The sequence below is a fragment of the Brachyhypopomus gauderio genome, unplaced genomic scaffold, assembly GCF_052324685.1.
Source record: "Brachyhypopomus gauderio isolate BG-103 unplaced genomic scaffold, BGAUD_0.2 sc159, whole genome shotgun sequence".
NCBI lineage: Eukaryota > Metazoa > Chordata > Actinopteri > Gymnotiformes > Hypopomidae > Brachyhypopomus > Brachyhypopomus gauderio.
Window position 1 is genome coordinate 313411 of NW_027506980.1, and position 14955 is coordinate 328365.

General features: G+C 41.6%; 20 non-coding genes across 20 annotated transcripts; 11 read left to right on the forward strand and 9 right to left on the reverse strand.

Annotated features, from left to right (window-relative positions):
- The first annotated feature begins 557 nt into the window (after positions 1-557).
- trnak-cuu (transfer RNA lysine (anticodon CUU)) lies at positions 558-630 on the forward strand. The gene has a single exon. It is a non-coding gene; the product is annotated as a tRNA-Lys (tRNA).
- A 1317-nt stretch (positions 631-1947) lies between these two features.
- Positions 1948-2020, forward strand: trnak-cuu (transfer RNA lysine (anticodon CUU)). The gene has a single exon. It is a non-coding gene; the product is annotated as a tRNA-Lys (tRNA).
- Positions 2021-2109: 89 nt separating this feature from the next.
- trnan-guu (transfer RNA asparagine (anticodon GUU)) lies at positions 2110-2183 on the reverse strand. The gene has a single exon. It is a non-coding gene; the product is annotated as a tRNA-Asn (tRNA).
- Positions 2184-3337: 1154 nt separating this feature from the next.
- Positions 3338-3410, forward strand: trnak-cuu (transfer RNA lysine (anticodon CUU)). Its single transcript has one exon. It is a non-coding gene; the product is annotated as a tRNA-Lys (tRNA).
- An 89-nt stretch (positions 3411-3499) lies between these two features.
- Positions 3500-3573, reverse strand: trnan-guu (transfer RNA asparagine (anticodon GUU)). The gene has a single exon. It is a non-coding gene; the product is annotated as a tRNA-Asn (tRNA).
- Positions 3574-4727: 1154 nt separating this feature from the next.
- trnak-cuu (transfer RNA lysine (anticodon CUU)) lies at positions 4728-4800 on the forward strand. The gene has a single exon. It is a non-coding gene; the product is annotated as a tRNA-Lys (tRNA).
- Positions 4801-4889: 89 nt separating this feature from the next.
- On the reverse strand, positions 4890-4963 carry trnan-guu (transfer RNA asparagine (anticodon GUU)). The gene has a single exon. It is a non-coding gene; the product is annotated as a tRNA-Asn (tRNA).
- A 1154-nt stretch (positions 4964-6117) lies between these two features.
- trnak-cuu (transfer RNA lysine (anticodon CUU)) lies at positions 6118-6190 on the forward strand. The gene has a single exon. It is a non-coding gene; the product is annotated as a tRNA-Lys (tRNA).
- An 89-nt stretch (positions 6191-6279) lies between these two features.
- trnan-guu (transfer RNA asparagine (anticodon GUU)) lies at positions 6280-6353 on the reverse strand. The gene has a single exon. It is a non-coding gene; the product is annotated as a tRNA-Asn (tRNA).
- Positions 6354-7507: 1154 nt separating this feature from the next.
- Positions 7508-7580, forward strand: trnak-cuu (transfer RNA lysine (anticodon CUU)). Its single transcript has one exon. It is a non-coding gene; the product is annotated as a tRNA-Lys (tRNA).
- Positions 7581-7669: 89 nt separating this feature from the next.
- trnan-guu (transfer RNA asparagine (anticodon GUU)) lies at positions 7670-7743 on the reverse strand. The gene has a single exon. It is a non-coding gene; the product is annotated as a tRNA-Asn (tRNA).
- Positions 7744-8897: 1154 nt separating this feature from the next.
- On the forward strand, positions 8898-8970 carry trnak-cuu (transfer RNA lysine (anticodon CUU)). The gene has a single exon. It is a non-coding gene; the product is annotated as a tRNA-Lys (tRNA).
- Positions 8971-10287: 1317 nt separating this feature from the next.
- On the forward strand, positions 10288-10360 carry trnak-cuu (transfer RNA lysine (anticodon CUU)). The gene has a single exon. It is a non-coding gene; the product is annotated as a tRNA-Lys (tRNA).
- Positions 10361-10449: 89 nt separating this feature from the next.
- Positions 10450-10523, reverse strand: trnan-guu (transfer RNA asparagine (anticodon GUU)). Its single transcript has one exon. It is a non-coding gene; the product is annotated as a tRNA-Asn (tRNA).
- A 1154-nt stretch (positions 10524-11677) lies between these two features.
- On the forward strand, positions 11678-11750 carry trnak-cuu (transfer RNA lysine (anticodon CUU)). Its single transcript has one exon. It is a non-coding gene; the product is annotated as a tRNA-Lys (tRNA).
- Positions 11751-11839: 89 nt separating this feature from the next.
- On the reverse strand, positions 11840-11913 carry trnan-guu (transfer RNA asparagine (anticodon GUU)). The gene has a single exon. It is a non-coding gene; the product is annotated as a tRNA-Asn (tRNA).
- Positions 11914-13067: 1154 nt separating this feature from the next.
- trnak-cuu (transfer RNA lysine (anticodon CUU)) lies at positions 13068-13140 on the forward strand. Its single transcript has one exon. It is a non-coding gene; the product is annotated as a tRNA-Lys (tRNA).
- Positions 13141-13229: 89 nt separating this feature from the next.
- trnan-guu (transfer RNA asparagine (anticodon GUU)) lies at positions 13230-13303 on the reverse strand. The gene has a single exon. It is a non-coding gene; the product is annotated as a tRNA-Asn (tRNA).
- A 1154-nt stretch (positions 13304-14457) lies between these two features.
- On the forward strand, positions 14458-14530 carry trnak-cuu (transfer RNA lysine (anticodon CUU)). Its single transcript has one exon. It is a non-coding gene; the product is annotated as a tRNA-Lys (tRNA).
- Positions 14531-14619: 89 nt separating this feature from the next.
- Positions 14620-14693, reverse strand: trnan-guu (transfer RNA asparagine (anticodon GUU)). The gene has a single exon. It is a non-coding gene; the product is annotated as a tRNA-Asn (tRNA).
- Positions 14694-14955: the final 262 nt, after the last annotated feature.

Consider the following 14955-nt stretch of genomic DNA (forward strand, 5'->3'; position numbering starts at 1 on the left):
GGTCATTGATACATTGGAATCCCCAATGTTTTCTGGAACAGAATAGGCTATGCCTTTCGGATGAGAATAAAAAAAGACTTCAAGAACCAAAAAAGAAGTTAAGCTGCCTTCAGCTGATGTACTCAGACTAAAGGGAAACACTTTAAATCCCAAGGTGAAATGCACATGCTCAAAATTTTATCAGGACAGAGTACATGTTTTACTTTGATATTAAGAGCGATCACTAGATTGTCTTCCAGTAAATTAATGTTTTCTTCCGCTACAAAACGTTTTTTCAACAACTATAAAGAGGCTATGCAACGAAACTGAGCTGAGATGTCAAGTGCCTTTAATGGTACATTTTTGACCCCACTTCAAATGCTGCTGTTACCTGACCAGTTCGATTGTTAGTTTGCCAGATTCTCAATCTCTGGGATGTGAGATCATGCACCAGGTTTAGTGAATGTTTAAGGGTGAAGGTCTTTAGTTTCTGCACAAATTCCACAAACATAGCTCAGGTCCTGCTCAACATGTCAACATGTGGCGACAGCAAGTGCCTTTGGGGTCCTACAAAAATCGCCCGGCTAGCTCAGTCGGTAGAGCATGAGACTCTTAATCTCAGGGTCGTGGGTTCGAGCCCCACGTTGGGCGAGAGGCTGATTTGTTTGAGTGAAATGTTGAAATTTAGTTAATCTGTTTGCACAAAATACGTCTAAAAAAGAAGAGAAAGGAACATACATCGTCCCTGAGTGGGCTCGAACCACCATCCTTTCGGTTAACAGCCGAACGCGCTAACCGATTGCGCCACAGAGACCAGATGCTGCTGTGCTTACATAGTTCTTCCTCAAAAGAAAAACCCAACAAGCACATTCCTCCTGTTTGCTGGCTTTTGATGAAATGAGCCAATGCATAAAGGATGCAACATCAATGTCACTCACACTTTTCTGCTAGCTTGTCTAAAATTCGCCCTTCCTTCAATTTCTCACTTGTCAAGACCTGCAGGTCTTCAAACAAAAGGTCAGTTTGTAGACCCTTTTCCTGTCAAAGTTTTGATCCTTTTGTCCACCAGTCACCGGAATGTGTATGATTTTCACCAGTTTACACAGAGTAGCTCCCTTGCTTTCAGTTGCAGGGTTATGTCCTCTTAGATAAGACGCTTTTGAAATTATTTGTGAAAATGCACCCAAAACCTATTCAAAACAGATTTGATGGAAGCACTGCAGGAGCTGCTCCAAGACGCATTTTGTCCAGAAAATGTGCTATCATGAATGCATCCATATCACCAACACACATTTACAAACCAAACCATAGGCAATAAAATACATGAGTAAACTGATTTGTGGACCTTTGTGGCACTTGGTACTGCTGAGATCAGGATCATAACAGAGTTCAGCAATTATTTTCCCAACTAGGTCATTGATACATTGGAATCCCCAATGTTTTCTGGAACAGAATAGGCTATGCCTTTCGGATGAGAATAAAAAAAGACTTCAAGAACCAAAAAAGAAGTTAAGCTGCCTTCAGCTGATGTACTCAGACTAAAGGGAAACACTTTAAATCCCAAGGTGAAATGCACATGCTCAAAATTTTATCAGGACAGAGTACATGTTTTACTTTGATATTAAGAGCGATCACTAGATTGTCTTCCAGTAAATTAATGTTTTCTTCCGCTACAAAACGTTTTTTCAACAACTATAAAGAGGCTATGCAACGAAACTGAGCTGAGATGTCAAGTGCCTTTAATGGTACATTTTTGACCCCACTTCAAATGCTGCTGTTACCTGACCAGTTCGATTGTTAGTTTGCCAGATTCTCAATCTCTGGGATGTGAGATCATGCACCAGGTTTAGTGAATGTTTAAGGGTGAAGGTCTTTAGTTTCTGCACAAATTCCACAAACATAGCTCAGGTCCTGCTCAACATGTCAACATGTGGCGACAGCAAGTGCCTTTGGGGTCCTACAAAAATCGCCCGGCTAGCTCAGTCGGTAGAGCATGAGACTCTTAATCTCAGGGTCGTGGGTTCGAGCCCCACGTTGGGCGAGAGGCTGATTTGTTTGAGTGAAATGTTGAAATTTAGTTAATCTGTTTGCACAAAATACGTCTAAAAAAGAAGAGAAAGGAACATACATCGTCCCTGGGTGGGCTCGAACCACCATCCTTTCGGTTAACAGCCGAACGCGCTAACCGATTGCGCCACAGAGACCAGATGCTGCTGTGCTTACATAGTTCTTCCTCAAAAGAAAAACCCAACAAGCACATTCCTCCTGTTTGCTGGCTTTTGATGAAATGAGCCAATGCATAAAGGATGCAACATCAATGTCACTCACACTTTTCTGCTAGCTTGTCTAAAATTCGCCCTTCCTTCAATTTCTCACTTGTCAAGACCTCCAGGTCTTCAAACAAAAGGTCAGTTTGTAGACCCTTTTCCTGTCAAAGTTTTGATCCTTTTGTCCACCAGTCATCGGAATGTGTATGATTTTCACCAGTTTACACAGTGTAGCTCCCTTGCCTTCAGTTGCAGGGTTATGTCGTCTTAGATAAGACGCTTTTGAAATTATTTGTGAAAATGCACCCAAAACCTATTCAAAACAGATTTGATGGAAGCACTGCAGGAGCTGCTCCAAGACGCATTTTGTCCAGAAAATGTGCTATCATGAATGCATCCATATCACCAACACACATTTACAAACCAAACCATAGGCAATAAAATACATGAGTAAACTGATTTGTGGACCTTTGTGGCACTTGGTACTGCTGAGATCAGGATCATTACAGAGTTCAGCAATTATTTTCCCAACTAGGTCATTGATACATTGGAATCCCCAATGTTTTCTGGAACAGAATAGGCTATGCCTTTCGGATGAGAATAAAAAAAGACTTCAAGAACCAAAAAAGAAGTTAAGCTGCCTTCAGCTGATGTACTCAGACTAAAGGGAAACACTTTAAATCCCAAGGTGAAATGCACATGCTCAAAATTTTATCAGGACAGAGTACATGTTTTACTTTGATATTAAGAGCGATCACTGGATTGTCTTCCAGTAAATTAATGTTTTCTTCCGCTACAAAACGTTTTTTCAACAACTATAAAGAGGCTATGCAACGAAACTGAGCTGGGATGTCAAGTGCCTTTAATGGTACCTTTTTGACCCCACTTCAAATGCTGCTGTTACCTGACCAGTTCGATTGTTAGTTTGCCAGATTCTCAATCTCTGGGATGTGAGATCATGCACCAGGTTTAGTGAATGTTTAAGGGTGAAGGTCTTTAATTTCTGCACAAATTCCACAAACATAGCTCAGGTCCTGCTCAACATGTCAACATGTGGCGACAGCAAGTGCCTTTGGGGTCTTACAAAAATCGCCCGGCTAGCTCAGTCGGTAGAGCATGAGACTCTTAATCTCAGGGTCGTGGGTTCGAGCCCCACGTTGGGCGAGAGGCTGATTTGTTTGAGTGAAATGTTGAAATTTAGTTAATCTGTTTGCACAAAATACGTCTAAAAAAGAAGAGAAAGGAACATACATCGTCCCTGGGTGGGCTCGAACCACCATCCTTTCGGTTAACAGCCGAACGCGCTAACCGATTGCGCCACAGAGACCAGATGCTGCTGTGCTTACATAGTTCTTCCTCAAAAGAAAAACCCAACAAGCACATTCCTCCTGTTTGCTGGCTTTTGATGAAATGAGCCAATGCATAAAGGATGCAACATCAATGTCACTCACACTTTTCTGCTAGCTTGTCTAAAATTCGCCCTTCCTTCAATTTCTCACTTGTCAAGACCTGCAGGTCTTCAAACAAAAGGTCAGTTTGTAGACCCTTTTCCTGTCAAAGTTTTGATCCTTTTGTCCACCAGTCATCGGAATGTGTATGATTTTCACCAGTTTACACAGTGTAGCTCCCTTGCCTTCAGTTGCAGGGTTATGTCCTCTTAGATAAGACGCTTTTGAAATTATTTGTGAAAATGCACCCAAAACCTATTCAAAACAGATTTGATGGAAGCACTGCAGGAGCTGCTCCAAGACGCATTTTGTCCAGAAAATGTGCTATCATGAATGCATCCATATCACCAACACACATTTACAAACCAAACCATAGGCAATAAAATACATGAGTAAACTGATTTGTGGACCTTTGTGGCACTTGGTACTGCTGAGATCAGGATCATTACAGAGTTCAGCAATTATTTTCCCAACTAGGTCATTGATACATTGGAATCCCCAATGTTTTCTGGAACAGAATAGGCTATGCCTTTCGGATGAGAATAAAAAAAGACTTCAAGAACCAAAAAAGAAGTTAAGCTGCCTTCAGCTGATGTACTCAGACTAAAGGGAAACACTTTAAATCCCAAGGTGAAATGCACATGCTCAAAATTTTATCAGGACAGAGTACATGTTTTACTTTGATATTAAGAGCGATCACTAGATTGTCTTCCAGTAAATTAATGTTTTCTTCCGCTACAAAACGTTTTTTCAACAACTATAAAGAGGCTATGCAACGAAACTGAGCTGAGATGTCAAGTGCCTTTAATGGTACATTTTTGACCCCACTTCAAATGCTGCTGTTACCTGACCAGTTCGATTGTTAGTTTGCCAGATTCTCAATCTCTGGGATGTGAGATCATGCACCAGGTTTAGTGAATGTTTAAGGGTGAAGGTCTTTAGTTTCTGCACAAATTCCACAAACATAGCTCAGGTCCTGCTCAACATGTCAACATGTGGCGACAGCAAGTGCCTTTGGGGTCCTACAAAAATCGCCCGGCTAGCTCAGTCGGTAGAGCATGAGACTCTTAATCTCAGGGTCGTGGGTTCGAGCCCCACGTTGGGCGAGAGGCTGATTTGTTTGAGTGAAATGTTGAAATTTAGTTAATCTGTTTGCACAAAATACGTCTAAAAAAGAAGAGAAAGGAACATACATCGTCCCTGGGTGGGCTCGAACCACCATCCTTTCGGTTAACAGCCGAACGCGCTAACCGATTGCGCCACAGAGACCAGATGCTGCTGTGCTTACATAGTTCTTCCTCAAAAGAAAAACCCAACAAGCACATTCCTCCTGTTTGCTGGCTTTTGATTAAATGAGCCAATGCATAAAGGATGCAACATCAATGTCACTCACACTTTTCTGCTAGCTTGTCTAAAATTCGCCCTTCCTTCAATTTCTCACTTGTCAAGACCTGCAGGTCTTCAAACAAAAGGTCAGTTTGTAGACCCTTTTCCTGTCAAAGTTTTGATCCTTTTGTCCACCAGTCATCGGAATGTGTATGATTTTCACCAGTTTACACAGTGTAGCTCCCTTGCCTTCAGTTGCAGGGTTATGTCCTCTTAGATAAGACGCTTTTGAAATTATTTGTGAAAATGCACCCAAAACCTATTCAAAACAGATTTGATGGAAGCACTGCAGGAGCTGCTCCAAGACGCATTTTGTCCAGAAAATGTGCTATCATGAATGCATCCATATCACCAACACACATTTACAAACCAAACCATAGGCAATAAAATACATGAGTAAACTGATTTGTGGACCTTTGTGGCACTTGGTACTGCTGAGATCAGGATCATTACAGAGTTCAGCAATTATTTTCCCAACTAGGTCATTGATACATTGGAATCCCCAATGTTTTCTGGAACAGAATAGGCTATGCCTTTCGGATGAGAATAAAAAAAGACTTCAAGAACCAAAAAAGAAGTTAAGCTGCCTTCAGCTGATGTACTCAGACTAAAGGGAAACACTTTAAATCCCAAGGTGAAATGCACATGCTCAAAATTTTATCAGGACAGAGTACATGTTTTACTTTGATATTAAGAGCGATCACTAGATTGTCTTCCAGTAAATTAATGTTTTCTTCCGCTACAAAACGTTTTTTCAACAACTATAAAGAGGTTATGCAACGAAACTGAGCTGAGATGTCAAGTGCCTTTAATGGTACATTTTTGACCCCACTTCAAATGCTGCTGTTACCTGACCAGTTCGATTGTTAGTTTGCCAGATTCTCAATCTCTGGGATGTGAGATCATGCACCAGGTTTAGTGAATGTTTAAGGGTGAAGGTCTTTAGTTTCTGCACAAATTCCACAAACATAGCTCAGGTCCTGCTCAACATGTCAACATGTGGCGACAGCAAGTGCCTTTGGGGTCCTACAAAAATCGCCCGGCTAGCTCAGTCGGTAGAGCATGAGACTCTTAATCTCAGGGTCGTGGGTTCGAGCCCCACGTTGGGCGAGAGGCTGATTTGTTTGAGTGAAATGTTGAAATTTAGTTAATCTGTTTGCACAAAATACGTCTAAAAAAGAAGAGAAAGGAACATACATCGTCCCTGGGTGGGCTCGAACCACCATCCTTTCGGTTAACAGCCGAACGCGCTAACCGATTGCGCCACAGAGACCAGATGCTGCTGTGCTTACATAGTTCTTCCTCAAAAGAAAAACCCAACAAGCACATTCCTCCTGTTTGCTGGCTTTTGATTAAATGAGCCAATGCATAAAGGATGCAACATCAATGTCACTCACACTTTTCTGCTAGCTTGTCTAAAATTCGCCCTTCCTTCAATTTCTCACTTGTCAAGACCTGCAGGTCTTCAAACAAAAGGTCAGTTTGTAGACCCTTTTCCTGTCAAAGTTTTGATCCTTTTGTCCACCAGTCATCGGAATGTGTATGATTTTCACCAGTTTACACAGTGTAGCTCCCTTGCCTTCAGTTGCAGGGTTATGTCCTCTTAGATAAGACGCTTTTGAAATTATTTGTGAAAATGCACCCAAAACCTATTCAAAACAGATTTGATGGAAGCACTGCAGGAGCTGCTCCAAGACGCATTTTGTCCAGAAAATGTGCTATCATGAATGCATCCATATCACCAACACACATTTACAAACCAAACCATAGGCAATAAAATACATGAGTAAACTGATTTGTGGACCTTTGTGGCACTTGGTACTGCTGAGATCAGGATCATTACAGAGTTCAGCAATTATTTTCCCAACTAGGTCATTGATACATTGGAATCCCCAATGTTTTCTGGAACAGAATAGGCTATGCCTTTCGGATGAGAATAAAAAAAGACTTCAAGAACCAAAAAAGAAGTTAAGCTGCCTTCAGCTGATGTACTCAGACTAAAGGGAAACACTTTAAATCCCAAGGTGAAATGCACATGCTCAAAATTTTATCAGGACAGAGTACATGTTTTACTTTGATATTAAGAGCGATCACTAGATTGTCTTCCAGTAAATTAATGTTTTCTTCCGCTACAAAACGTTTTTTCAACAACTATAAAGAGGTTATGCAACGAAACTGAGCTGAGATGTCAAGTGCCTTTAATGGTACATTTTTGACCCCACTTCAAATGCTGCTGTTACCTGACCAGTTCGATTGTTAGTTTGCCAGATTCTCAATCTCTGGGATGTGAGATCATGCACCAGGTTTAGTGAATGTTTAAGGGTGAAGGTCTTTAGTTTCTGCACAAATTCCACAAACATAGCTCAGGTCCTGCTCAACATGTCAACATGTGGCGACAGCAAGTGCCTTTGGGGTCCTACAAAAATCGCCCGGCTAGCTCAGTCGGTAGAGCATGAGACTCTTAATCTCAGGGTCGTGGGTTCGAGCCCCACGTTGGGCGAGAGGCTGATTTGTTTGAGTGAAATGTTGAAATTTAGTTAATCTGTTTGCACAAAATACGTCTAAAAAAGAAGAGAAAGGAACATACATCGTCCCTGGGTGGGCTCGAACCACCATCCTTTCGGTTAACAGCCGAACGCGCTAACCGATTGCGCCACAGAGACCAGATGCTGCTGTGCTTACATAGTTCTTCCTCAAAAGAAAAACCCAACAAGCACATTCCTCCTGTTTGCTGGCTTTTGATGAAATGAGCCAATGCATAAAGGATGCAACATCAATGTCACTCACACTTTTCTGCTAGCTTGTCTAAAATTCGCCCTTCCTTCAATTTCTCACTTGTCAAGACCTGCAGGTCTTCAAACAAAAGGTCAGTTTGTAGACCCTTTTCCTGTCAAAGTTTTGATCCTTTTGTCCACCAGTCATCGGAATGTGTATGATTTTCACCAGTTTACACAGTGTAGCTCCCTTGCCTTCAGTTGCAGGGTTATGTCCTCTTAGATAAGACGCTTTTGAAATTATTTGTGAAAATGCACCCAAAACCTATTCAAAACAGATTTGATGGAAGCACTGCAGGAGCTGCTCCAAGACGCATTTTGTCCAGAAAATGTGCTATCATGAATGCATCCATATCACCAACACACATTTACAAACCAAACCATAGGCAATAAAATACATGAGTAAACTGATTTGTGGACCTTTGTGGCACTTGGTACTGCTGAGATCAGGATCATTACAGAGTTCAGCAATTATTTTCCCAACTAGGTCATTGATACATTGGAATCCCCAATGTTTTCTGGAACAGAATAGGCTATGCCTTTCGGATGAGAATAAAAAAAGACTTCAAGAACCAAAAAAGAAGTTAAGCTGCCTTCAGCTGATGTACTCAGACTAAAGGGAAACACTTTAAATCCCAAGGTGAAATGCACATGCTCAAAATTTTATCAGGACAGAGTACATGTTTTACTTTGATATTAAGAGCGATCACTGGATTGTCTTCCAGTAAATTATAGTTTTCTTCCGCTACAAAACGTTTTTTCAACAACTATAAAGAGGCTATGCAATGAAACTGAGCTGAGATGTCAAGTGCCTTTAATGGTACATTTTTGACCCCACTTCAAATGCTGCTGTTACCTGACCAGTTCGATTGTTAGTTTGCCAGATTCTCAATCTCTGGGATGTGAGATCATGCACCAGGTTTAGTGAATGTTTAAGGGTGAAGGTCTTTAGTTTCTGCACAAATTCCACAAACATAGCTCAGGTCCTGCTCAACATGTCAACATGTGGCGACAGCAAGTGCCTTTGGGGTCCTACAAAAATCGCCCGGCTAGCTCAGTCGGTAGAGCATGAGACTCTTAATCTCAGGGTCGTGGGTTCGAGCCCCACGTTGGGCGAGAGGCTGATTTGTTTGAGTGAAATGTTGAAATTTAGTTAATCTGTTTGCACAAAATACGTCTAAAAAAGAAGAGAAAGGAACATACATCGTCCCTGAGTGGGCTCGAACCACCATCCTTTCGGTTAACAGCCGAACGCGCTAACCGATTGCGCCACAGAGACCAGATGCTGCTGTGCTTACATAGTTCTTCCTCAAAAGAAAAACCCAACAAGCACATTCCTCCTGTTTGCTGGCTTTTGATGAAATGAGCCAATGCATAAAGGATGCAACATCAATGTCACTCACACTTTTCTGCTAGCTTGTCTAAAATTCGCCCTTCCTTCAATTTCTCACTTGTCAAGACCTGCAGGTCTTCAAACAAAAGGTCAGTTTGTAGACCCTTTTCCTGTCAAAGTTTTGATCCTTTTGTCCACCAGTCACCGGAATGTGTATGATTTTCACCAGTTTACACAGAGTAGCTCCCTTGCTTTCAGTTGCAGGGTTATGTCCTCTTAGATAAGACGCTTTTGAAATTATTTGTGAAAATGCACCCAAAACCTATTCAAAACAGATTTGATGGAAGCACTGCAGGAGCTGCTCCAAGACGCATTTTGTCCAGAAAATGTGCTATCATGAATGCATCCATATCACCAACACACATTTACAAACCAAACCATAGGCAATAAAATACATGAGTAAACTGATTTGTGGACCTTTGTGGCACTTGGTACTGCTGAGATCAGGATCATAACAGAGTTCAGCAATTATTTTCCCAACTAGGTCATTGATACATTGGAATCCCCAATGTTTTCTGGAACAGAATAGGCTATGCCTTTCGGATGAGAATAAAAAAAGACTTCAAGAACCAAAAAAGAAGTTAAGCTGCCTTCAGCTGATGTACTCAGACTAAAGGGAAACACTTTAAATCCCAAGGTGAAATGCACATGCTCAAAATTTTATCAGGACAGAGTACATGTTTTACTTTGATATTAAGAGCGATCACTAGATTGTCTTCCAGTAAATTAATGTTTTCTTCCGCTACAAAACGTTTTTTCAACAACTATAAAGAGGCTATGCAACGAAACTGAGCTGAGATGTCAAGTGCCTTTAATGGTACATTTTTGACCCCACTTCAAATGCTGCTGTTACCTGACCAGTTCGATTGTTAGTTTGCCAGATTCTCAATCTCTGGGATGTGAGATCATGCACCAGGTTTAGTGAATGTTTAAGGGTGAAGGTCTTTAGTTTCTGCACAAATTCCACAAACATAGCTCAGGTCCTGCTCAACATGTCAACATGTGGCGACAGCAAGTGCCTTTGGGGTCCTACAAAAATCGCCCGGCTAGCTCAGTCGGTAGAGCATGAGACTCTTAATCTCAGGGTCGTGGGTTCGAGCCCCACGTTGGGCGAGAGGCTGATTTGTTTGAGTGAAATGTTGAAATTTAGTTAATCTGTTTGCACAAAATACGTCTAAAAAAGAAGAGAAAGGAACATACATCGTCCCTGGGTGGGCTCGAACCACCATCCTTTCGGTTAACAGCCGAACGCGCTAACCGATTGCGCCACAGAGACCAGATGCTGCTGTGCTTACATAGTTCTTCCTCAAAAGAAAAACCCAACAAGCACATTCCTCCTGTTTGCTGGCTTTTGATGAAATGAGCCAATGCATAAAGGATGCAACATCAATGTCACTCACACTTTTCTGCTAGCTTGTCTAAAATTCGCCCTTCCTTCAATTTCTCACTTGTCAAGACCTCCAGGTCTTCAAACAAAAGGTCAGTTTGTAGACCCTTTTCCTGTCAAAGTTTTGATCCTTTTGTCCACCAGTCATCGGAATGTGTATGATTTTCACCAGTTTACACAGTGTAGCTCCCTTGCCTTCAGTTGCAGGGTTATGTCGTCTTAGATAAGACGCTTTTGAAATTATTTGTGAAAATGCACCCAAAACCTATTCAAAACAGATTTGATGGAAGCACTGCAGGAGCTGCTCCAAGACGCATTTTGTCCAGAAAATGTGCTATCATGAATGCATCCATATCACCAACACACATTTACAAACCAAACCATAGGCAATAAAATACATGAGTAAACTGATTTGTGGACCTTTGTGGCACTTGGTACTGCTGAGATCAGGATCATTACAGAGTTCAGCAATTATTTTCCCAACTAGGTCATTGATACATTGGAATCCCCAATGTTTTCTGGAACAGAATAGGCTATGCCTTTCGGATGAGAATAAAAAAAGACTTCAAGAACCAAAAAAGAAGTTAAGCTGCCTTCAGCTGATGTACTCAGACTAAAGGGAAACACTTTAAATCCCAAGGTGAAATGCACATGCTCAAAATTTTATCAGGACAGAGTACATGTTTTACTTTGATATTAAGAGCGATCACTGGATTGTCTTCCAGTAAATTAATGTTTTCTTCCGCTACAAAACGTTTTTTCAACAACTATAAAGAGGCTATGCAACGAAACTGAGCTGGGATGTCAAGTGCCTTTAATGGTACCTTTTTGACCCCACTTCAAATGCTGCTGTTACCTGACCAGTTCGATTGTTAGTTTGCCAGATTCTCAATCTCTGGGATGTGAGATCATGCACCAGGTTTAGTGAATGTTTAAGGGTGAAGGTCTTTAATTTCTGCACAAATTCCACAAACATAGCTCAGGTCCTGCTCAACATGTCAACATGTGGCGACAGCAAGTGCCTTTGGGGTCTTACAAAAATCGCCCGGCTAGCTCAGTCGGTAGAGCATGAGACTCTTAATCTCAGGGTCGTGGGTTCGAGCCCCACGTTGGGCGAGAGGCTGATTTGTTTGAGTGAAATGTTGAAATTTAGTTAATCTGTTTGCACAAAATACGTCTAAAAAAGAAGAGAAAGGAACATGCATCGTCCCTGGGTGGGCTCGAACCACCATCCTTTCGGTTAACAGCCGAACGCGCTAACCGATTGCGCCACAGAGACCAGATGCTGCTGTGCTTACATAGTTCTTCCTCAAAAGAAAAACCCAACAAGCACATTCCTCCTGTTTGCTGGCTTTTGATGAAATGAGCCAATGCATAAAGGATGCAACATCAATGTCACTCACACTTTTCTGCTAGCTTGTCTAAAATTCGCCCTTCCTTCAATTTCTCACTTGTCAAGACCTGCAGGTCTTCAAACAAAAGGTCAGTTTGTAGACCCTTTTCCTGTCAAAGTTTTGATCCTTTTGTCCACCAGTCATCGGAATGTGTATGATTTTCACCAGTTTACACAGTGTAGCTCCCTTGCCTTCAGTTGCAGGGTTATGTCCTCTTAGATAAGACGCTTTTGAAATTATTTGTGAAAATGCACCCAAAACCTATTCAAAACAGATTTGATGGAAGCACTGCAGGAGCTGCTCCAAGACGCATTTTGTCCAGAAAATGTGCTATCATGAATGCATCCATATCACCAACACACATTTACAAACCAAACCATAGGCAATAAAATACATGAGTAAACTGATTTGTGGACCTTTGTGGCACTTGGTACTGCTGAGATCAGGATCATTACAGAGTTCAGCAATTATTTTCCCAACTAGGTCATTGATACATTGGAATCCCCAATGTTTTCTGGAACAGAATAGGCTATGCCTTTCGGATGAGAATAAAAAAAGACTTCAAGAACCAAAAAAGAAGTTAAGCTGCCTTCAGCTGATGTACTCAGACTAAAGGGAAACACTTTAAATCCCAAGGTGAAATGCACATGCTCAAAATTTTATCAGGACAGAGTACATGTTTTACTTTGATATTAAGAGCGATCACTAGATTGTCTTCCAGTAAATTAATGTTTTCTTCCGCTACAAAACGTTTTTTCAACAACTATAAAGAGGCTATGCAACGAAACTGAGCTGAGATGTCAAGTGCCTTTAATGGTACATTTTTGACCCCACTTCAAATGCTGCTGTTACCTGACCAGTTCGATTGTTAGTTTGCCAGATTCTCAATCTCTGGGATGTGAGATCATGCACCAGGTTTAGTGAATGTTTAAGGGTGAAGGTCTTTAGTTTCTGCACAAATTCCACAAACATAGCTCAGGTCCTGCTCAACATGTCAACATGTGGCGACAGCAAGTGCCTTTGGGGTCCTACAAAAATCGCCCGGCTAGCTCAGTCGGTAGAGCATGAGACTCTTAATCTCAGGGTCGTGGGTTCGAGCCCCACGTTGGGCGAGAGGCTGATTTGTTTGAGTGAAATGTTGAAATTTAGTTAATCTGTTTGCACAAAATACGTCTAAAAAAGAAGAGAAAGGAACATACATCGTCCCTGGGTGGGCTCGAACCACCATCCTTTCGGTTAACAGCCGAACGCGCTAACCGATTGCGCCACAGAGACCAGATGCTGCTGTGCTTACATAGTTCTTCCTCAAAAGAAAAACCCAACAAGCACATTCCTCCTGTTTGCTGGCTTTTGATTAAATGAGCCAATGCATAAAGGATGCAACATCAATGTCACTCACACTTTTCTGCTAGCTTGTCTAAAATTCGCCCTTCCTTCAATTTCTCACTTGTCAAGACCTGCAGGTCTTCAAACAAAAGGTCAGTTTGTAGACCCTTTTCCTGTCAAAGTTTTGATCCTTTTGTCCACCAGTCATCGGAATGTGTATGATTTTCACCAGTTTACACAGTGTAGCTCCCTTGCCTTCAGTTGCAGGGTTATGTCCTCTTAGATAAGACGCTTTTGAAATTATTTGTGAAAATGCACCCAAAACCTATTCAAAACAGATTTGATGGAAGCACTGCAGGAGCTGCTCCAAGACGCATTTTGTCCAGAAAATGTGCTATCATGAATGCATCCATATCACCAACACACATTTACAAACCAAACCATAGGCAATAAAATACATGAGTAAACTGATTTGTGGACCTTTGTGGCACTTGGTACTGCTGAGATCAGGATCATTACAGAGTTCAGCAATTATTTTCCCAACTAGGTCATTGATACATTGGAATCCCCAATGTTTTCTGGAACAGAATAGGCTATGCCTTTCGGATGAGAATAAAAAAAGACTTCAAGAACCAAAAAAGAAGTTAAGCTGCCTTCAGCTGATGTACTCAGACTAAAGGGAAACACTTTAAATCCCAAGGTGAAATGCACATGCTCAAAATTTTATCAGGACAGAGTACATGTTTTACTTTGATATTAAGAGCGATCACTAGATTGTCTTCCAGTAAATTAATGTTTTCTTCCGCTACAAAACGTTTTTTCAACAACTATAAAGAGGTTATGCAACGAAACTGAGCTGAGATGTCAAGTGCCTTTAATGGTACATTTTTGACCCCACTTCAAATGCTGCTGTTACCTGACCAGTTCGATTGTTAGTTTGCCAGATTCTCAATCTCTGGGATGTGAGATCATGCACCAGGTTTAGTGAATGTTTAAGGGTGAAGGTCTTTAGTTTCTGCACAAATTCCACAAACATAGCTCAGGTCCTGCTCAACATGTCAACATGTGGCGACAGCAAGTGCCTTTGGGGTCCTACAAAAATCGCCCGGCTAGCTCAGTCGGTAGAGCATGAGACTCTTAATCTCAGGGTCGTGGGTTCGAGCCCCACGTTGGGCGAGAGGCTGATTTGTTTGAGTGAAATGTTGAAATTTAGTTAATCTGTTTGCACAAAATACGTCTAAAAAAGAAGAGAAAGGAACATACATCGTCCCTGGGTGGGCTCGAACCACCATCCTTTCGGTTAACAGCCGAACGCGCTAACCGATTGCGCCACAGAGACCAGATGCTGCTGTGCTTACATAGTTCTTCCTCAAAAGAAAAACCCAACAAGCACATTCCTCCTGTTTGCTGGCTTTTGATGAAATGAGCCAATGCATAAAGGATGCAACATCAATGTCACTCACACTTTTCTGCTAGCTTGTCTAAAATTCGCCCTTCCTTCAATTTCTCACTTGTCAAGACCTGCAGGTCTTCAAACAAAAGGTCAGTTTGTAGACCCTTTTCCTGTCAAAGTTTTGATCCTTTTGTCCACCAGTCATCGG